This window comes from Caretta caretta, chromosome 21, assembly GCF_965140235.1.
Source record: "Caretta caretta isolate rCarCar2 chromosome 21, rCarCar1.hap1, whole genome shotgun sequence".
NCBI lineage: Eukaryota > Metazoa > Chordata > Testudines > Cheloniidae > Caretta > Caretta caretta.
This window is the reverse complement of record NC_134226.1, coordinates 906,956-928,678: the sequence shown is the minus strand read 5'-3', so window position 1 is coordinate 928,678 and position 21,723 is coordinate 906,956. Positions and strand designations below refer to the sequence as shown.

General features: G+C 55.5%; 1 protein-coding gene across 8 annotated transcripts in view; it reads right to left on the bottom strand.

Moving 5' to 3' along the window:
* The window catches only part of DENND2C (DENN domain containing 2C), a 47,296-nt gene extending 27,040 nt beyond the window's left edge, over positions 1-20,256 (bottom strand). For 2 of the 8 annotated variants that reach the window (XM_048826843.2, XM_048826842.2), the window contains exons 1-2: positions 18,500-18,626; positions 758-926 (exon numbers count right to left, since the gene is read on the bottom strand). The gene's annotated coding sequence lies outside the window, so the exon portion shown is untranslated. Of the gene's footprint in view, positions 1-757; positions 927-1,076; positions 1,202-1,590; positions 1,714-3,997; positions 4,278-15,826; positions 15,850-18,499; positions 18,628-20,232 lie in introns of those variants that run through there. The other 6 variants (XM_048826844.2, XM_048826846.2, XM_048826849.2 and 3 more) reach the window with 6 other exon arrangements.
* Between the last annotated feature and the right edge of the window lie 1,467 nt (positions 20,257-21,723).

Genomic DNA, 21,723 nt, shown 5'->3' with positions numbered 1-21,723 from the left:
CCCAAGGTCCTGGCTCAGGCTTGTGTTCAGATCACAGCCCACGTGACGAAGTCCCCTAGCTCAGTGGCAGAAAGTGATGCTACGAAGCATTGGAAGCCACTGTTTCTGATCTCATCAGCACAATCTGCGGTGACTTTCCCAGTCGCTATGAAACCCACCTCGTCCTCACTGACTCAGCGCCTGCAAGAACTGGCAGAACTGCAGACAGGAAGGGCACTAAGTCAGCGAGAAGCAGATCATAAACCTGTTTGCCCCACTATCTCGCTACCCCTGCGAGCCGCCTGCTGCCCTCGCAAGCAACAGGCTCTGTACCCCAGCACATTCAGCCAAGAGCAAGGTTTACACTGTGTGTGCATTAGCATCCTGAATTACATTCCCCATCCTGGGCAGATCAGCTCTCAGGAGGGCATCCTGCACCACCACAACACTCAGAAACTTCTGGCAACTGGCTTTGCAGTAGTCACTGGCGCTTGCGATATGCGGAAATGCACTGAAGGGAGAAGGCCAGGGTTTTGCTCCGAGCAGAGGCTGCTGACCCTCCCTTTGCAGAAGGAACAGGCTGTGCCTGCTGCATGATGAAAAAAGGGGTGTCCAACAGTGGTGCTAGATGCAGGAGAAATGCACTGGCCAAGGCAGCTCACTGTTGGAACTAGCAAAACCAGCTCCTTTTTAGCCATGACAGCACACAGTTCCTCAGGCAGGGACTGAAGCTGTCGTGAGAGACTCAGCATTTGCACAGATGCATAGTGGAACTTACCCCTCTGCAGAGATCCTGATGTCCCAGCCACTCCCTGCTGCACTCACACAGAGCCAGCACCAGAGTGGAGCTTCCTTCCCCCAGCTGAGAGGCAGCTGCACCTAGCAGAGGCTGATGCTGCCCATCTCCAGGGATGTCAGTGCCGGCTCTCGCCTTCTCCAGAACTGTCCTGATGGGGAGAAAACACAGCATGCTGCTTCAGCAAAGACATGACCAAGCCAACTCCCAATCCCGAGCATGGCGGCAACCACCCGCTTGCAATGCATAGTTAACATGAATGGCACCAGGTAACCCCACTGTGCTGGGGGTCTGTGCTAACCCCAACAAGCAGCCTGCTCCAGCCTCAATGCTCCACACATGGAAATATCAGCACTCAGATGCCGGGGCTGAACCTAGGAAAGTCACAGCACCCAGCTCCCAACAGGAGGGGGAGCACATGCAGCAGGGTCCTCTGCCCGCACAGACGGCTCCTACACAGACCCTGCCATTCAGAGTACACTCAGCTAAGCGAGTGGAAGAAGCACCGCCCCCAGTCCCTGCCAGCAGGCCCCTCTGCCCATCTGGGGTGTGCTCATGGTACAGTATGGCAGCCCTAATGCAGCACACTCTCCCCTCCCTGGTGTCAGCAGGCCAGGAGCGAGACTCGACAGGAAGCTGCTCCTGCAGCAGCAGGGTGACGGCGAGATGCAAAAGGAGGTGGAGGCAGGGGAGTAGCAAATAAAGGAAGCCTCGTCACCTGCCCCCTGCCCAAGGCATCAAGGGCTGGACAAGAGCCCAGCGTACTGCAGTGCAAACTAAGGCATTCTAGGTACAACCACAGTTTGCCACTGTACCTGCGTCTCCCCCAAACACACACAGCCCTATATCAGGGCCATCGCCCCAGGCACCGACACCATTCACCACGGTACCATGCTGCCCAGCTGCCCCAGCCAGCAGCCCTTCCCTGGCCTGGCCACTCGCAGCCAGAGCCCTCCTGTCCAGCACCATGCAGGGGCCTCCTCTCAGCCACGCCCCCACGCGCAGCAGCTATAAATAAGCATTGTCTCCAAACATCCTGAGCCAGGAGCCATCCTTCCTCAAGCCCAGTCTGCACAGCTCGATTAGCAGGCAGGAAAGCATGCCCCCCAACCCCCCCTCAGTGGCCACGGCTGCCACGCAACGATAACACAGCCCTCGCTTCCCAGGCACAGGCCTGGCTGGAGTCACAGAAAGCCAACCCTGAGACCACCTGGAGTGGACTCCCAGGGCCTGGGGTCAGAAGACAGGGAAGGCCGTAGCAGTAAGACACTGGGGCTGGGGGAAAAAAAACTTTGGCAGAACAGCCCTTTACTCCCTGCTCCCGCCCCTGGACACCACACCATGAACCCAGCCAAATGTAGGGAGTAGACACCTATGAGCCGGGAACCAGCTAGGCTGGTGGCAGGGCAGGCCAGGGCAGCAGTAATAGGAGTGCAGGGAGCAGCAACACAAAGCTGCTTGCAGCAGAGGAGAGAGGCTCTCAAAATCAGGGACCTCTCTCAGAACAGCCAGCAAGAGCAATCACACACCCCCAAAGGGCTCAGGGCTGCTGGGGAAGGAGCCTACAGAATGAGAATCCAGCACCCTATCCAGTAGCTGATTAGGGAAAGCAATGCTCTCAGCCACACAAGAGCCCACAGGAGCCAGAACCAAGTGCAGCCATCCCCAGATCCCAAGGAAGAGATTCTGCTCCATCGGGGTCTGACACCTCCTGTGCAGGGAAGGTGGAGTGCAGGGGCGGAGCCCCCCATGCCGCACAATTCACAGGCAGGACTGGCCAGCGAAGCAGCTGAAATCACTCCTGTTATCAGAGCTCCCAAAACACAGGCCCGAAAGCCGCTCTGGCACAGGGAACAATGGGCCATTCACAGGGCAGAGCGCTCCACAGGCTAATGCTCTGTGTCCCTCTGCCCACACGTCCCGAGTAACAGCTCCACAAGGGGCCTGGCAGCAGGGTGCTGGAGGGTTCAGTTATTCCCCTGGCGCAGTGTAGGTTTTCACTTCCTAACCCTGCCAGCCGTTCGGTGCCCCACAAGGAGGGAGCAGCGTGGCCTGGAGAAGCCTGGTCTGCAGGGCAAAGGGCCACAAACTGCAGTACACCTCGCACTACACAACAGGCCAGCCTGGGTCTGTCCCCAGCAGCACCTACATCAGGCCCTCTCTTCCCAACAGGAAGTAGTAGGAGTAGTTACATCTGCCCCTCCACATCTCATTGGCTGGGGAAGCTACAGAAAGGCAGGAGGCACAGATCACATGTATTTATGCTCCGGGGCTAAGTGAAGGAGCCTGTGGCCCCACAGTTATGCTGGAAACCACCTCAGTCCCTCCCTAGCACACCTAGATTCACAGTTACCCAAGACTCAGTAACTCGGCAGCAGAAGACTAGCCCAGCCAGGTCTCACTGTACAGTCCCACTAGGATCCATTCCCCAGCCAGTTAGCTTTTGCATTCAAAACACTGCAGCATTTATGTCAAGCTAAAGGAATTCACAGGCAAGTTCTCATGAAACACCAGGGAGGCTGCGACACAAGCCATCAAGCTGAGCCAGCACCACAAAGCCTGAACGCACTGGACACCCCATAGCTGTGGGCACCAAGGCGCCATAGTTTCTGTTCGGCTCCCAAGGATTTCAGCACAACCGACCATCACCTAACGATTTACAACAGCAAAGAGGAGAGTGTGCTCCAGGGAAGGGGAATGAGCCCACACAGGCAAAAGCAAAGCCACATGGGCCAACAGGTCAGCAACAAGTAGGGCTCAGGGCACCTCAAATCCCGAGGAAAGAGCATCCAACCAAGAACTATCACGAGAGGTGCACAGCGCTGCCAGCTCTGGCCATTTATCATGAATCTCACTAATCTATTTGGGGATTTTTAAAAAGACGATTTGGTAGTCAGGTGATTACATGACAATCCCAGCCCCCAAGTTCCTAGCCCTCCTGGTTGTGGAGAAAAGCTTGATAACATGACTTCCGACGGCTCAAACACCTGACCCAACTCTGATTTTTTCAGTCTCATGATTTTAAAATCACCCTCAAGATTTTTTTTTGAGGCCCAACTCACGATTGTTCAAATGCTTGGAGTTGGCAAGGCTGGTACACTTACCAGGAAACGCCTGCATGCCCAGGCCTTTCCTGACCACACAGTTTACATGGCATTTGCAGAAGAGCTGAGGAAGAAGCCCTTGGGAGGGGTATTTGATTAAGAAGCAACAGCAACTCACCAGCAAGCTTTCACCGCTCTGCAGGGCTGGCTGCCCACTGCATGGCACATCTGCTCAAATGAAGTTCTCTACTCCTGTCTCCTCATCACCAGCTCAATGCCCGCATGACATTCATCCACGGGGGTACCAACGCAGCATGCCAGCTCATGACTGTGCTCAGAACTGTCTTGGTTTATAGGTGCTCTTGGGCTCAAGGCATAAAGCAGACAGCAAATGTCTTCTCTTCAACTTAGCAAGGGTCTAACTCTCAACATGAGGCATCCAGTTCACAGCCACTTCTCTACAGAGAGAAAAGCATCAACGGATACCTCAAACTGCTCCTAAGAGAAGCTGCGCAGCTTGACTGCAGTCCTGGGACCCAAGGTCTCTAAGGTGTGTCACTGGTCCTTGAGTAATTACAATTAGAGCCAGATACAATTAACAATTAATTTCTATTCCACCTCTGAAACATAACCTATGGAAGGCAAGCTAAAGGAACTAGCCAACATCACCTCTCCCTTGGGCCTCGTCAGCCAGGCGCAGCACTGAACAGGTATTTGTCAAATACACCCACCCGTTTGGAAGAATGGAATGTAGCATTTAACTTGCACGGGCTTGCAAGACAGGTGGCTGCTCTCAAGGAAGAGGGATTTTGATGAAAGCTGCTCCAGTGGGTGAAGCACATGAGCCCAGGAAACTATATAGACTTTGCCCTCAGGAGGAGTCACAGAAGTTGCTCTGAAGCAGGCTGGGATGGTCTGACCTCTAAGTTAAAGAAAGTTGCCTATTTGTGAGATACAATCAAACTGTTAACACAAAACCTCTGCAAAACCTGACCCAAGGGACCTTCACAGCACAACTCGAGGGACTAGGGACAAACTGAAATCACCCTGGTCTTTTAACAGCATCACATCTGACAGCATCTTGTGGGGCTTCTCTGCAGGAACTCTGATCTGTAAAGGTTTCCAGCTTGCAAGCGGCTGTAAATCCGATCAGCAAATTTCTAATCCTAAAAACCAACCAGTTACTTCCAGACCCTTCCACGTAGAGACACCGGCAAGTTACCCAGGGACTCCTGCAGGACCAAAGTAGTTAGACTAGGGAAGGATGAGTCATCGTCCAGTTCTCGTCTCTGCTATTCCCAGGGCTGAAAGTAAGGCGGTACAGGCATACCGGTAAAAGGTGGCCGCCGGTACCAGCCCCTACCGCCTTACCGGTTTTGCGGCCCCATCGGCGGCCAACAGGGCCAGTGGGGGGAGGGGAAGGCGAGCAAAAGGAGCAGCTGGAGCCCTTGGCCCTTTAAATTGCCACTGGAGCCCTGTGTGGCACAGGCCAAGCAGCATGGAAGGGTTGGCTGGGGGATGTTGACCCCCAGCCCCACCCCTGGGTGGGGGGGTGGAGGCTGGAGCTGGCCCCCATACCGGTAAGTTTTAAATTTTACTTTCACCCCAGCTATTCCAGAGCTCTTCCCTATTGTATATTCTCTGATGCTTCTAACAAAATCTGGGCTTCCTGCACATGACATCCCCTCATCCCGTTCCCCATTCTCTGCACGTTCCTAACTGTGCCTCTGAGCAGAGAGCACTTCATGCAGGGAGCATCCAACTACAAGCTATTTTAGTTAAATTTACACTTTAAAAAAGAGTAAATGATTGCTGCACCTCAGCACAGCTCTCTCCAAACTACATCCAGAAGGCTCAGTAGTCTCCAGTTTGTTTTCCTGTGTTCCCAAAAGTAGCCAAACAGCCACCCCCACCCCACCAATTGTGACGATGCTTGCAATGCCTTGCATCTGAAGGCACTAAGCAAAGATTCTAGATCTATATTATTTTATTTGAAATGTTCTTCCTAGGTACAGAAAGATTTAAAATGTTTCTAGATGAGATCTGCCAACAGCATTGCCCATTTCTTGAAAAAAGATACCCTCTGAAGATACATGTCTCAGATTCAACATCTAGAGAAAGTTTCCATAACATCTTCGCCCAAAGTTGAAGCATGAGGAGGTTTAGCACTCCCTGCCATGTAGTGTTATCTTTTTTTCCAGGACTGAGAGCCAGAGAGCATTCTAAGCATTTTCCATGCAAAGAATCCCAACAGGATTCAATTTCCTGAAACCGTATGTTCCAAAAGAGAACGCTGCCAACATTATTCAGGAACAAAATACTCTTAATTGTTGAGCCCACCCAACACAGGTGCTGCTGGCCCTGTGCTAACCCCAATACTGCAGTCAAAAAATCTCAAGCAATTAGCAAAACAAAGGCATTAACATGTATGCAGCATCTCCTATTACAAGGCTGCAAAGCTTGCACCAGAACCCATACAGATTATTTCCTTGTGACTGTCAGCTTTCCAAGCCAATCCAGTTTCAAAATGCTTCTCAATTGTGAACTGCCCGAGAGGTGACAAGTCTTCCTGCCACAGTGACCCAAGGGTGGGGGGAGGCCTTCAAGTCTCTAGCGTTCTGGGAAAGCAGCCAAGCAAATATTGGAGAGAGGTGGTTAGTAAAGATATTTATTACTCACTGTGAAGGCACAAACAAGGATACATCTCAGAATTCGTAGCCACTTTTACTCTGCTCAGATGCAAATCCTATGCTTTTCTGAGCAAAGCTCTGCCCCGTTCTGGAAGTGGAAAAGTCTGGGGCAGTATCAGATAATAAACACTCCAGGAATGCTGCATTCTGTCATTCGTCTCCAGCTCAACAGAAACCACCTCCATTAGGAACTGGAAGTTGCCACCAGGCTAGCAGCAGAGCAGAGCACCACAGAGTAGGTCTGCACAGCCAGTAGCTGACCCGGGCTGGGATGCTCGCTGCCATGTAGATATACCCACTGAGACCCCAGAGGCAGGCATGGAACACATAGGCTGGATCACCACCAGTGTGAGCATAAATAATGTTCAACACTTTATTTTAAGTCTCTAGCTGTTGTGGATGCAGAAGGAAGATCCCTAAAGGCTCAAACACCAGAAGGCAAACAGCCAGCCCAACGTTCGTTATTTTTTAAAATCTCATGATCACTGGGGGGCCTGACTCATGATTCCTGAATGTCCGGGGTCAGCAACACTGGAAGGGCGGCAAACCACCCAGCTCTGAAGCAGGATTTCAGCCAAGTCTGCTGGCTGTTTGCCTGAGGGCCCTGCAGTTTCACACCAAGGTGCAGGCGAACTCAGCAGAGGCACTGCAGGCTGAACGGAGGGAGAAAATCAAAGATCAGCATAACCTGAGGTAGTTCCTTGATGCAGAACCAACATCAGTCAGAAAATGCATATTCCACAACACACAAAAAAGGGATGCCGGGGCCACTCCCTGCTGGGGCCTTTATTGTCTTTTGCCCCATTAGCAAGGTTTGACCTGACTGGAGAAACCAGACCTTTTGGCCTCTGTTTCACTCCCCCCCTGCTCCTGGGCCTCACCCAGCTCCCTGTGCCCCCAGGGTCAGCATCACTGCAAACAGAACAGGCAGAGCCTCCTGGGCTTGCTTGAGCCAAGGTCTCTCCCCTCAGGCTGGGGCTGCACCCTGGGAGTGTGGCAGGGGAAGGCACAGGCCCACACGGCCATGGAAGGTGGCACAGGTGGCAGGTCTGATGGGGAGGAAGCTGCCCTCCCCTCCCCCAAGACAGAGCGACCGGTAAGGGCTCCCCAGCAGCACTCTCTCAGTAGCAGTGACTCTCCCTACTGCCCCTCAGGTTCTTAACCGCCTGTGATGGACAGGACTGGCTGGCAGCGGAACAGCCTGGGCTATCAGCCAGGAGGGAGGCAGGGCTCCCAAGCATCTGCTGGAGTCTCCTCCTCACTGCACGGGGCTGGGCAGCTCCTGGGCTGCTCACTGCAGGAGCATCAGGCAGCCTCCTCCAGGCACCTGCGACATCCCTAGAACCAGCTGCACACAGAGGTGGCAGACATGGCAACAAACACTAACCTCACAGGAGAGTGGATGACACCAGGGGCCCAGTTTCCAGGAGCAATTGGGAAACAGGGCAGCCAAAATCCTTGCTTTAGTCTCAGCTCCTCAGGGACAGGCACCATACTCGCCGCGGGGGCACACGCGGCTCTGAGCTCTGTCAGCACCACACACCACAGCCGAGCGTGAAGAGCTCCATCTAGGCGAGGGGGACCAGATCGTACCTTCTTGTTGCTCTGGCTGCAGGAGAGTCCAAGAGCTCAGATCCCCGCTCCAGCCCGAGCGCTCCAGGGACAGCAGAAAGCGCTGAGCAGAGCACTCAGAACTACAGTCCTGGCAGTGGGCCAGGCTGCAGCTGCCTTCAGCATCCCCTTTCCCTGGGACAAACAGCTAGGAGCTGAGAAGAAACAGTCGGCAAGAACGGAGCAGCTAACTCCACATCATGCTCCTAGCCCAGCCTGCCACTATCTCTGCCCTCGCTGGCACAGCCCAAGCCACCAGCTTTTGTGGAGCTTCTCGATCTACACCCCAACAGTTCTAGGGGCCAGGACTGTCTCGTGCCATACTGCCACTGGGAGGAGCACCTGATTTGAGAAGCTCCAGGAAGGAGTCACCTGTCACCCCCTGTGGCCAGTCCTCTTTGCAGCTTTCCAGGCCAAGCTCAAGATAAGCCTCTTGGTCGGCTGGGAATTGAGGGCTCCACTTCGGTCAGCGAGTTAGTCTACAATCCCCAGGTACTATGCATCCTTCTGCCACCAATTCCAGAGATCCACATCCCAAGACAACGTGCTGCCCAGCTTTCCTGGGACCTGGACTGTGTCTAACCCTCTGCTTGGGGGAGACAATTCCTATTGGTCCTACTGACCACGAGAACAAACAAAAGCCAGCCTGAGCAGATGGAAAACAGACATCCTGAGAATGGGCGCTTACCCGTCCAGCCACAGGAAGCGTTAAAGCAAAGGCCAGAGATGACACTCAGGATAAATCGGTGGGCGGAAATGCCGCATCCCAGCTGGCTCCACACCTCCTCCTCAGCACTACTGCACTTTGCTTCCGGAGATGAACCTTCAGGTTACAAGGAGCAGCTGCAGCTAACTGAATAACCAGCCTTGCCCAGTGCTGGAGCAAAGTGCCCAAGCCGATTCATCAGGTCTTGGTAATGCATCCGCATGGCTCTGTGATGGCAAAACCCTGGCCTGGGACACACTGGTTGTTCTGGGCCATAACCTTAGTTACCACACCTCCCTGCACACAGGCAGCAGCCATAGGAGCAGCAGCAGAAACATGTTTATTTGCAGTGACCGAAGGACCCACGGACAAACATTTAATTCACATGCTTCCAAAACAATGAGAAGAGCAAGGAAGCAGGTGTTTCCACATTAAAAGGCTGGGTCAACAAGGAACCGAGCTGAGAGAAGAACAAAAAAGCGGCCAGAACAATGGTCCATCTAGCCCAGTGTCCTGTCTCTGACAGTGGCCACTGCCAGAGGCTTCAGAGGGAACGAACAGAATAGGGCATGTTATCGAGTGACACATCCCCTGTTGTCTAGTCCCAGCTTCTGGCAGTCAGAGGTTTAGGAGTACTTGTGGCACCTTAGAGACTAACAAATTTATTTGAGCATAAGTTCAAATAAATTTGTTAGTCTCTAAGGTGCCACAAGTCCTCCTTTTCTTTTTGTGGATACAGACTAACACGGCTGCTACTCTGAAACCTGTCAGAGGTTTAGGGACACCCAGAGTGTGGGGTTACATCTCTGACCATCTTAGCTAATTGCTAGCGATGGACCTGTCCTCCATGAACTCAAATGGCCCCTTCTGCAGTTCAGTAAAGTCACAAGTGGGGAGCTATCACTGCCGTCTGTTTCTAAGCAGTTCACTACCGCATTGCAGTTGGAAGGCACGCGCTGCTCTGAGAAGTGTGATCCCCTGAGACCCCAGCTCCTTCCCTTCACGGCTGCAAAGCATATTTCCCTGTTCACGTCTCTGCATTTCTAGAGCATCACAGCCCCAAAGCACTCACAGGCATTAACTAAAACTCTCAGCCTTACAGGCCTGTATTACCCCATTTCACGGAGTCAGTGACTCACCGAAGGCCAAAGCGGGACTCGCCAATCCCCAAATCCTACCAGAGAATTGACCCGCAGAGTGGCCCCGCAGGAAGCCCTGCGACCGATGGGCTACGGCAGACTCGACTCCTGGCCTTATTCCATCAGCAAGACAGTTTTGTTGTGTCAGCCACAACCCGCCCATTCTCCGCACCTCCCTACCCTGCCTGCTCGTCAGTGACCAAGTGCGGCAGCCGCCACAGCGGCAGCCTACAGCTGGATTCCAAATGTCACTGAAATGGCTTTCCAGGTCCACGACATGCCCTCAGCAGCACAGGGCCTGGAGCCAGAGACCAGTTCAGCTAGTGGCACCGATGTGGACAGAACCATGATCACTAAGTGCATCATCCCAAATATGTACAGTAACAGCAGCTTCCCATTCGGGGAGCCCAGGAGTCCCCCCAAAACATGAGACGCCCTGACAGGGATGGCCCACGTGGCTCTTTCCCCTCTAGCTAGGCTGTGCCTTCCTTTGTGGTGGCAGATGGGACAGTGGACAATGCAAACACCTTTGTTCAGATACAAACAGACGCGGGGCTACTCTTCCTGGCCAGCCTGCTGCCTGCCCATAACCCCCCTCCTCTCCTCCCTGGAGCCGAGAACGAGCTGTGGCCGGAGCTCTCGCTGTTAACAGGGGACTGGAGAATCCCAGCGAGGCAGTGCGTCAGACGGGCTGTGATCATTTTCAACTAGCTGCAGAAGAAGGGCCTACACAGCAACTCGCACCTTGGGCCAGGCAAGGCAAACTGAAAGGTGACTTGGTCACCATGTGTCAGTACCTTCATGGGGAAAGTCCCAGATACTAAGGGACTCTAATCTAGGGGAGAAAGACAGAACAAGAGCTAACAGCTGGACATTATTTAAATTGGAAATAAGGCCCCAGTTTTTAACAGGGAGGGTGATCAACCACTGGAACAAGCTCCTCAGGGACATGGTGGATTCTCCATCTCAACGTCTTCAGCTCCAGACTAGCTGCCTTTCTGGAAGAGATGCTTTAGCCAAACACAAGTTATTAGGCTCTATACAGGGGTAACTGGGTGAAATTTAATGGCTTGTGTTATACAGGAGGTCAAGCTGGATGATCTAATGGTTTCTTCAGGCGCTGAACTCTACGAATCTGAGACTCCAGACAGATGGAATTCCATGTGTTCCTTAGCTGTGAAGAATTGTTTCCACTGTGGCCACATCATGGCACCAGCCTTGGGAGCGAAACACCAAGGGCCATCAGGAGAATGGGCTGCAAGCTCACACTGCATTTGGGGGAATCATCGTGTCAGGGGTTACCACAGCAGAGTTTAGCACAGGTAGAAGATTAAGGGGTTTAACAGCCATTCAGTATGTGCCCCTGTCCTGACTTCAGCACTGACAAGAGACCAGTGTGAACCCTCCGATGAAGTGAGCTGTAGCTCACGAAAGCTTATGCTCAAATAAATTTGTTAGTCTCTAAGGCACCACAAGTCCTCCTCCTCTCTTCAGAGGGCTTGCAAACAGCTGGTTGGTTACTTCAACAGCACATGCTGAAAAGGGATTTTGCACTTTGTGGCCTTTCCCACCCCAGAGAGCAGAACTCAGCTGGGGCTAGTTTCAATATCAATAGCTACCAATGGCATTTACACATGGTTTAAAATCACAAGCAATTCAGGGCAGCTACACAGCTGGTGTATGTTCAGTGCCCAGCATAAGAGGGTTTTCCCTCGGGGGCCTCTGGGCACCACGGTAATGACACAGCCACCACAATAGCTGTGGACTAATCCCTGCCCCTGGGGAACACCAGTGCGACTAGGAAAATATAGGGAGTGTACACAGCACAATTAATTCCCTGGCAGAAAGCTGCACCAACACTCTGTTAGGGCTGTAAATGAGATTATTATAACCTCACAGGGACAAAACCCAAACAAGCCTGAGAGCTGAAAACTGAAACTTCAATATCCCTACTCCATGGTTCTCAGCTCCTCTTCACTCCCACCACACCCCAGCCTGAACCCCCCGGGAAACAAAGGCCCCCCTCTTCCCTGACTTAATTTAGTGGAGGATGAGAACACTGATAACCTCATAGTATTAGCCAACTCCAATGGGCCAAGCATTTTCTGGATTCAGGATGCCAGAGCTGGAAAACACCACTAGGTTGGGAGAATTGAGACTGGGAAGCTTTATTAGCTCATCCAGCCCTTCCCACAGGTCCAGAGCAGGCTTGTTCCCTTTCTTAGGTTTCCTGGTGATGTGTTCAGTCTGGTTCTGAATATCCCAAGGAAAGGGGTTTCCTACTGCCCCCGGGACACACCTCTCCCCCTGCTAACACAGACTCACTGGCAGGGAGTCCCCCTGATATTCAACTTTGAATTTCCCTTTCCCAGCCCCCTCTCATTGACAGTTCAGCTCCTTGTACCACCCTCAAGGATTCATCTGGCTCCTCCGTGCACACACCCTCTGCCTGTCCCAGCCTACTTCCCCATTACTCATCTGTTACGCAAGATCCAAGCCAGGCACGTTGCACTCAGCATTTCCCCACCAACTAAACCCTCTAGCCACGACCATCCTGCGGCTCTTTTCTGAGCTCACTCCTATCTCCTGTTGGTGAGGGGGATGCACAGAGATGAGCACAGCACCCCAGGGCAGCAACAGCCATCTTGCAGGGAGCAGGTCTTGCTGCTCCAGGATGACAGACACAGTCGGGTTGTGCTGCATCTCACTCATCAGCTGCCCCCTGCCCCACCACCTGCTAAGATTTCCTGCAGCACCTCCACCCCAGAGCCTCTCTTCCTCACCTCTGTCAGCTGGGAGCTCCCCAAGCTGAAGCTGCGACTCCCCACCCACATCTCTTTTCTCTTCACAACCCTTTACTCTGTCCCTGGCCTCACAGCTGTCTGCAGCACCCCCCCCCCCCATCATTAACATGCTGCTCACTACATCTTCTTGACCCTCAAAGATACCACAGAGTCTCACTCCCCTCCCCAGCTTGAAGCAGGACCTTCTGCTCCGTCCACCCCAGCAGGATTAACCCAGCCCATTATCAGGACCTCTTAGGTTAGGGTCCCTGCTGCCCCATGAGTCCCGTTTACTGTCAGGACCCTTTCGTACACCAAAACCTGCCCTTCCTAGCTCCTGCACTATTCCTTCACTTCACTACTCCCACCCACCAACTGCCATTCCATGTAACACCTCGGCACTGTCTCTGAAGAGGTGACTGTGACTCTTTAAGGGGATTAATACTTAACAGTTCAGGAATAGAACAGAAACCACAACTTGCCACCAGCACAGCCACTGGTGGGCCAGTTCACAGGGCCACTAGCTCAGCTTTTCAGAATCCAGCCACAAAAGTCTTCCTTGTTAATGTTATCAGCACATATACAGTTAATGCAATGATCTGATTTGCCATGGCACCCAATCCTGACTCATCTTACACACATAGATTTAGAGTGTCAGAATGAGCAGAGAGGATTTGCAATGACCAAAAACAAGAATCCATATGCCATGGACCACCTGTCCAGATCTGCTGAGAAGCTGCCACAACTTCACCTTGCACCACTGCAGTATCTCAGGAGCAGCTTCCCCAAAACCCTTTGCCCCGATCTCACTCCAATTTCCTGCCACACAATACAGAAGGGAAAAGATTCTGCGCTAATAGTGATCCACAGTATGGAAATCAAACTCAGCAGACATCTGCTTTCTGCAAACACAGTATGACAATCTCCTGGGCAGGGCATGTCACATGGGGCAGGGCACATGGGGCAGGGGAAAAATTCAAGGGCTGAGACAAAACAGAAGAGAAAAAAATCAAGAGCAGAAACGGGTCTCAGCCATAGGATGATATGGGCAGGTTTAAACTAATCCCTCATACGCCAAGAGAAGCCAGTAGTGAGTCTCACACTCAAGCGTTTGTTCCATGTGCTGTTCCTCTGCCCCCGTACTGCAGCATACCACACAGAGGTGCACAGAGCCTGGATGGAGCAGCAGCCCCTATAGCACGCATCAGCAGGACGGAACATGCCAGCAGCCAGCTTGTCACGCCTGGAAAAGCCAAGTGATGACTGCATGTTTCTCATTTCGAGATCATCGGCATGAGACTGCACCATGAAGGTCTCAGGAACATTTTTGCTTCTGCCAAAGCCAAGTCCTAGGGCTGGTTAGCATACCAGGGCTCAGGAAAGGGGCTGACCACCCCATCTTCCACAAGGCAGAGGGCAAACAGAGCTGGGGCTGGCAGGAGCAGAGAACTGCGGAGGGGTGGGGACTTAGCCAGCTGCCTTCCCCCCCACCATCACATAGGGCACAGACACTATCCCCAGTCCCTGATCCCGATGGGAGCCACTGCCCTGTTTTGCTCCCTCAGTCATCCATCTACCAGCTGAAAGGCGAGGCAAGAAACAGAGATGCTATCAGTTAGATCAGAGGCACAAGGCTGCAACGAGGCATCTCCTGGCAGCAATGGATCTGCACCTCCAGCCTCTTGCTCCAGAGACAGACATGACTCACACCGCCGAGAGAGGCCGGCACCTCAGCTCCCAGCCACTCGCAGCTGTTAACCCCACAGGCGTGGGTCCTTGAGGGGACATGGGGGAGGTAGCAACACCACCTGTGATCTGGGCGTCAGTGAAAAGCAAAAGCTGCCAATGCATTGAGACTGTCACTGAGCAGAGGGGCCCCACGCCAGCCGGTCACTGGGTCTGTGCCACGTGCTAGGGGAGCTAAGACGGGCACTAGACCACCACCACTCAGGGCTCCGTATGCTGCTGCTCCCCTTGTTCACACAGCCCTGGGGGAGGATGAGCAAGGCCGATACATTCCCCTCCCCAGGGTCAGCAGAAGGCAGCGTTCAGGTTCAACCAGCAACCCTGGCATTAGCACCCCCTACGGATAGGCAGGAAGTGAATATGCAGAAACCACAGAGCTATCACACCTCTGAGTCAAAGCAGCTATGACAAGGAGTCTACAGGCCCATCTGCCTTGACATTGCCCCAGACCCACCCCAGGAAACATCCACAGGCTCAGAAACTGGGGTAGCAAAATAATACAAACCCCCAGCCACTGGTGACGCCACAAATACAAGGTACAAAGTCAATTTGAAGCCCCAGAGAGGGTCTCAAAATCCTGTCATCCTAGGAACTGACGAGACTGGCCCAGACCATGCTTTACCCCAGTGCCCAGCTGAGGATGCTCCAGAGGAAGGACTGAGACAGCCTGTAACAAATAATTACAGAATAAGCCGCCAGGAGTGGCACTTTCCACCCGTCCCAGGGACTTAGCAGCTGCATTCTGTACTGAGTATTCCATATGGTGACCACCCACCACATTTAATGCTCCCTGTTATATAACAAAGGGCCAGACTGCCACAGCTGGGTCCTAAACAAACATACTTACAGTCAGCCTGCTGCGGGGGCTGGGTTTTTCTTTTTCCTTAGGCACATTTAAAGAAACGTGCCAAATTGCAACAAATATTGGCCAGGGGAAAAAGTGCCCCAGATCCTTTACCCAGAACTACAACAGTCAGCCCTCAGATCCCGTCCTAACACTAATGCCCAGTGCCTCACACACCTACCAAGAACTAATTGCCTATGCTTCCAGCCCGCACCACAAGGCGGGACAGCACTCACAGGGATCAGTATAAAACAATCTGTGTTTGTGCAGTGCCCAGACTCTGATCCTGACTGGGGCCTCTGGACATCACCACAAGACAAACAGATGATTTCTGAGGAGAAACTGAGGCTCACAGAAGGGACGTGACCTGCCCAAGGTCACACAGGCAACCAGGAATAGGACCCAGGAGTCCTGACTCCCAACACCCTGCTCTAACTACAGGCCTTTCATTTGGCTTCACATCCTTGAACCTGGCCCCCATACTTTACCCTATGGGCATCTTGGAAGTCACCCATCTTCTCCTCACTCCTTCCTGCCGCTCTCAGAAAACAGCCCAAGTGTGATGAACCGTTCCCTCAGTGGAGGTGAGAAACAGGAAATCTCAGCCATTCAGCTGGGCAAACCCATCACTCACAAGGCATAATTAAGTACCTGTTTGGACACGTTCAGTTTAACACACAGTCTTGTTATACCAGTTTCTTCCTCAGATAAGCTACTGGCAACACAATCCTCCCAGAATAAGAGAGAAACCAGCTGACCAGGTATCACCCTGAGCATGAACAAGGTGCCACTAAACCCATGAGCAGCTGCACTTACAAAGGACGTTTCACTGCTATTTGTACAAATCATTTTAACGGTGCATCTTCCAGGAAGGCAAGAGCCGGTCATTCCAGCCCAGGATGTCCCGGCACGCCACCCTGATGCTAACCCACACCCATCACCAGGGTCTCTCGCCCTAAGCCACAATTGCATTCTCTTTGCAAAAGATGGCAAGCACTGAACAGGCCAAGAAGTAATCCACTGCAGTCCTGAGATCTCTCCGTCGGGGCAGCTGAGCCCAGAGCAACCTGCGACTACAGCTTCCGCCTGCAGAGCCAGCTCCTTCCACTGCCATCTGGGTTCGTGCTCGGTGGGCTGGGACACAGTGCAAGGCCTGGCACAAAACTCCTGGCAGAGCCCATCTGCCATTGCATCAGCTTGATCTCTTCTGAGAAAACCCAGAATTTCTCCCTGTGCTTCTTTCCTCCTTGGCTGAGGGAGTTTGCAGAGGAGAATCCTGCACATCCCTGCTGCAGCTCCCAGGGTTTCTCCTGCTGGGGGTTTTAACAGCCAGGGCTCTCCTTAGAAGGAAGTGACTGAGGGCACTAGCCAGGGACTCTGAAGACATGCTTTCATTTTCCTGCTCTACCACAGACTCCCTGGGGGACCCTGGGCAAGTCACTTGGCCTGGGCACCTCGGTTCCCTCCTACGCGATGGGGATAACAGCACTGCCCTGCCTCATTGCTGTTGTGAGGAAAAGTACATTACAGGCCGAGGCACTCTGATATTATGGCAATGAGCCCCAGCCAGTGTCAGGACAGAGACCTGCGTAAAAATAAATGAAAAGTAAAGACAAACCAGTGGCAAATGTGATTTGGCAGGCTCCAGGACAGCAAGAACTCCTCCTGTTTCAGGGCAGGAGCCTCCAACTGACAGGGTCAGGAAGACACTTCCCCACTGGGCAGGTTTTTCTATAGTTGTCCACTAGGGAGTTTCTTGCACCTGCCTCTGAAGTAGCCAATTCTGGCCCCCCTCAGATCTAGGAGACTGGATTAGGAGGCGCTATGGGCTGATCCAGACTGCTAGTTACATGTTCCTAAAATCATTCAGCATGATAAGACATTAACAAAGCGTTAGACTCATCTCCAGTGGGCACCACAGCCTCTGTTTGCAGAACACACTTCCCCAGAACAGTCAAGCTTCCCTTTCCCCACAGTGCTGCAAGTCCAACCTGCTAAAACAGCATTTTGCCTCCATTAAATGGTGTTAAAGAAACAGCAGCCTAGTGTTCAGGGGCACGTCTGCCTCAGGGAAGCATGGAGCTAGACTGCAGCAAGCACGCAAATAAAAACTTTTCCTTTGGCATCACACCAGGCTATTGAGACACCATTTAAAAACCTTATCCAACATTTTCCCTTTGTTTCTGTACTAGAAATTGCTCTATTGTCATCCCCTCCAAAACACAATGGAAGGTCACAAGACAACCTTACTACATTTCCTGATCTGGCTGTGAAACAACTTCAGAACATTGAAAACAAAATCAACAAAATCTACAATTTAGACACTGATTCCTCTCCATGCCATGTCTGTTCTGAACAACAGAGCCTGCACAGATGTTTAATGTGAAGAGCTGTCTACCCTTCCCTGCGCACAATCTCCAAGATGCTGTTCTCCCATCTTCTCCTAATCCATTGGGATAGACATTGCCACTGATAAATCTGCCATGTCTTTGCATTTAAGAAATTCTTTGGGAGACTCCAAGAAATTCTTCCACTGGTACATTTCTCTTGCTTTAAATGTCCATTCACTGGAATCAAGACTTAGCCTGGGATATTGATCTCACCAGGTTAGAAAACGCCAAGGCAAAGCCAAAAACACTGATTCAGGGACATACAGAATCCTGTCTGTTACTCCTAATTCTATCACCTCAAAATTGAAACCTGAACAAAAGGAAATCGAATCTGCAAAGCTCATGCATGCCCCATTAGGCAGAAACTGCAGCTGTTTCACTGGCTCTCCATCTGGTTATTAAAAACCACACGTGAAGCTGGGACAGTAACTGGGCATGGCACTGCCATGCAGAGCGCTATGCCTGGCGCAAAGTCAGGACTCTGAGACCTGATTAGAAAATAAACACACCTTCAAAATGCCACACACAGTAAAGACAGTCCCAGAACAACATCACGAGCCCTGTTTAGCCCTTGCGAAGCACTGTCACTCCACACATCCACGTACACAGTGTGAGCCCATCGCCAGGGTATCTAGACACTACATGAGCATTAACTCTCCCAATTCCCAAAGCAGCTGGGAAAACAGGGGCGCAGCATTGGGCAGCTGCTGGCTGCAGTCACAGGGCACAGGACGCTGCTCCAGCAGGAAAGCAGCTAATCCAGAGACTAACCCGGGGCTGCCTTGTTCCGAGCTCTGGACACCCCTGCTGCGGTTCCCAAACAGCTCCGCGTCACACCGAGCGCGTGCAGGGGCTGCGAGCCTAGGACCTGGCTCCCGCGCCCCCGCCGCCCGGCCCCGCCCCGCCGCCGCCGCCGCCGCCGGGCGCTGCGCAGGCCAGCACGCCCCCGCGGAGGGCGATAGGGACCGGGGCTGACTCACGCCCAGAGCGAGGGGGAGGATTTGTTGAGCCTGGTTCCACGCCCACCCCACCGCGTGAGCTCGGGGGGCGGGGAGACGGCTTCCCTCCCGCAGGCATCTCTGCCGCCCGGGGCGGGAGCCACGGACACTTGGGGGGGGCGGTGGGATTCTCCGGTCACGGGCTCTGCGAAGCCCAACGGACCTGCCAGCGTCGCCAGCGCGGAGAGACAGCGGGGCCAGGCGGCGGGCGCCGGCTTCACTCGGCAGCCAGCAGCGCCGCCGACCTCCTCTGCCGCCCTGCGCGGCGCGGCCCGGGGCGCTGGGACTAAGACGCTGCTGATTTTGTCTAGTCTATGGATTGTCAGGCAAGGGAGGTCTCGGACTGTCCGGGCATCGCCTGGCACCCGCGTCCCCCTGTGTCTGTGCAGTGCCCGGCGCCCCGGGACCCCCCCCCCCGGCCCCGCTCCCCCCGCGCGGCGCCCCGGGACCCCCCCCGGCCCCGCTCCCCCCGTGCCCTCCCGGCGCCCCGGGACCCCCCCCGGCCCCGCTCCCCCCGTGCCCGCGCGGCGCCCCGGGACCCCCCCCCCCGGCCCCGCTCCCCCCGTGCCCTCCCGGCGCCCCGGGACCCCCCCCCCCGGCCCCGCTCCCCCCGCGCGGCGCCCCGGGACCCCCCCCGGCCCCGCTCCCCCCGTGCCCTCCCGGCGCCCCGGGACCCCCCCCGGCCCCGCTCCCCCCGTGCCCGCGCGGCGCCCCGGGACCCCCCCCCGGCCCCGCTCCCCCCGTGCCCTCCCGGCGCCCCGGGACCCCCCCCCCCGGCCCCGCTCCCCCCGTGCCCTCCCGGCGCCCCGGGACCCCCCCCCCGGCCCCGCTCCCCCCGTGCCCTCCCGGCGCCCCGGGACCCCCCCCCCCGGCCCCGCTCCCCCCGCGCGGCGCCCCGGGACCCCCCCCCCGGCCCCGCTCCCCCCCGTGCCCTCCCGGCGCCCCGGGACCCCCCCCCGGCCCCGCTCCCCCCGTGCCCGCGCGGCGCCCCGGGACCCCCCCCCCGGCCCCGCTCCCCCCGTGCCCTCCCGGCGCCCCGGGACCCCCCCTCCCCGGCCCCGCTCCTCCCGTGCCCTCCCGGCGCCCCGGGACCCCCCTCCCCGGCCCCGCTCCCCCCGCGCGGCGCCCCGGGACCCCCCCCCCGGCCCCGCTCCCCCCGTGCCCTCCCGGCGCCCCGGGACCCCCCCCCGGCCCCGCTCCCCCCGTGCCCTCCCGGCGCCCCGGGACCCCCCCCGGCCCCGCTCCCCCCGTGCCCTCCCGGCGCCCCGGGACCCCCCCCCCCGGCCCCGCTCCCCCCGCGCGGCGCCCCGGGACCCCCCCCCGGCCCCGCTCCCCCCGTGCCCTCCCGGGACCCCCCCCCGGCCCCGCTCCCCCCGTGCCCTCCCGGCGCCCCGGGACCCCTCCCCCCCGGCCCCGCTCCCCCTGTGCCCGCGCGGCGCCCATCACAAGGGCCTCGATCCCCGGAGCCGGTCCCCGCAGCAGAGGCCCCCCAGGTCGGGCTCTCACCGGCTCGTCGGCGCCGCTCCCCCCAAAACCCCCCCGGCCCCGACTCCAGCCCCGCTCTGGGGGGCCCGCGGGCGTCTCTAACTTCATACATTTGGGCAACATCCCATTGGGCAATGCGACAGTCACTCAGACACCTGGCCCCGCCCAAAGCTCCGCCTTTTAAAGGGACACGCACCGCAGGACCCTCGTTCTCTCCTTGGCACCTGGGGCCTTGACTTGCTGCTGGGGGGCGGATCGAGGGGTGGGGTCCGTCAGCCTGAGCCCCGGCCCCGACATGACCCCCAGGGAGACAGATCCCCCCCTGACATGACCCCCAGGAGGCCCTCGCATTCCCCATCCTGACCCCCAGGGAGACCCTCATCTGTCCTGCCCTGGGGGCGCCCCCTCCTATGCCTACACCCATCGGGGAGAGCTGCTGAGTCCTGGTGCTGCCCCGTTCTTTGTACAGTGCCATGCACAGGCTGCCCACGCACAGGCTGCCCACACCCCGCCCATCTCAGGGATTGCCACACAAATGAAAATTCATCCCAAAATGGGGGAAGTGACACCTTCACTGGGGTTCAGGGCTGCAGTCGGGGAGCACAACCCCACCAGTACCGTGTGAGTTAGGTGACCAGCCACAGACAATAGTGACTCGTAGGTGCAAGCAGTTCCCTCAGACTCATGGTCTGGTAACTACTCGCCCAAGCTATATGGTGGGATCCCATTTGCCAGACAGGGGGTGAGGGCTACTCCTGACAAATACTGTCCAGGGCTCAGGCAAACCCCATATGGCCTGCCTCAGCGAGGAGTAAGGTCTTTGGAAATGGGGCCTTCATCCCGAAGGGCTGCACCCCAGCCCAAGCTTCCTGCCCCCTGAACGCAGCTAGGCTATGGGGCCCTCAACATCCAGGCCCACAAGTGCGTGACCCCACATGCCTCTGGAGCTTTAGTTTACATAACAGCTCCCGACTACCCCAGGCTGCCTGGTGCTTTCCAGCCCTGTCACTCCCTTGGGCACGCAGGAGGCAGTGCCACCCTCTGGAGTCTTGGCGCCTGGCACCATGGGAACAATCTGGCCATTGCGGAGGGTACAGCGAGGATTGGGAAAGGCTGGAACTTCAGGCAAAACTCACTGTGACGCACCCCACCTGTGACCTCATTATTCCCACCCAGAGCGATACACACCAGTCACGCCTTGCCAACTGTTCATGCTGGCTCAGGTGCTAGGATGGCCCGGCGCCCACGGCATATTGCAAGGTGCTGTCAGTGCTAGGGGCTGTAGGTGCCAAAGATGAGCTCAGCAGGCATGTGTCTCTCTGTGTTGTGCAGCCTCTCCCAGCGACCACACAGCCCTGCCAAAGCCTCTTCACACTTACTCACGTTGGTTCACACCGAGATATCAGAATTCAGCAGCTGAAGAGCCAGTGACTGGGATGATCCTGCCTCAGGCCCCAAAAGCTTAATAGGAAATCCCATTAGGAAGGAATGGCTGGGACCCCCCTCTCACCC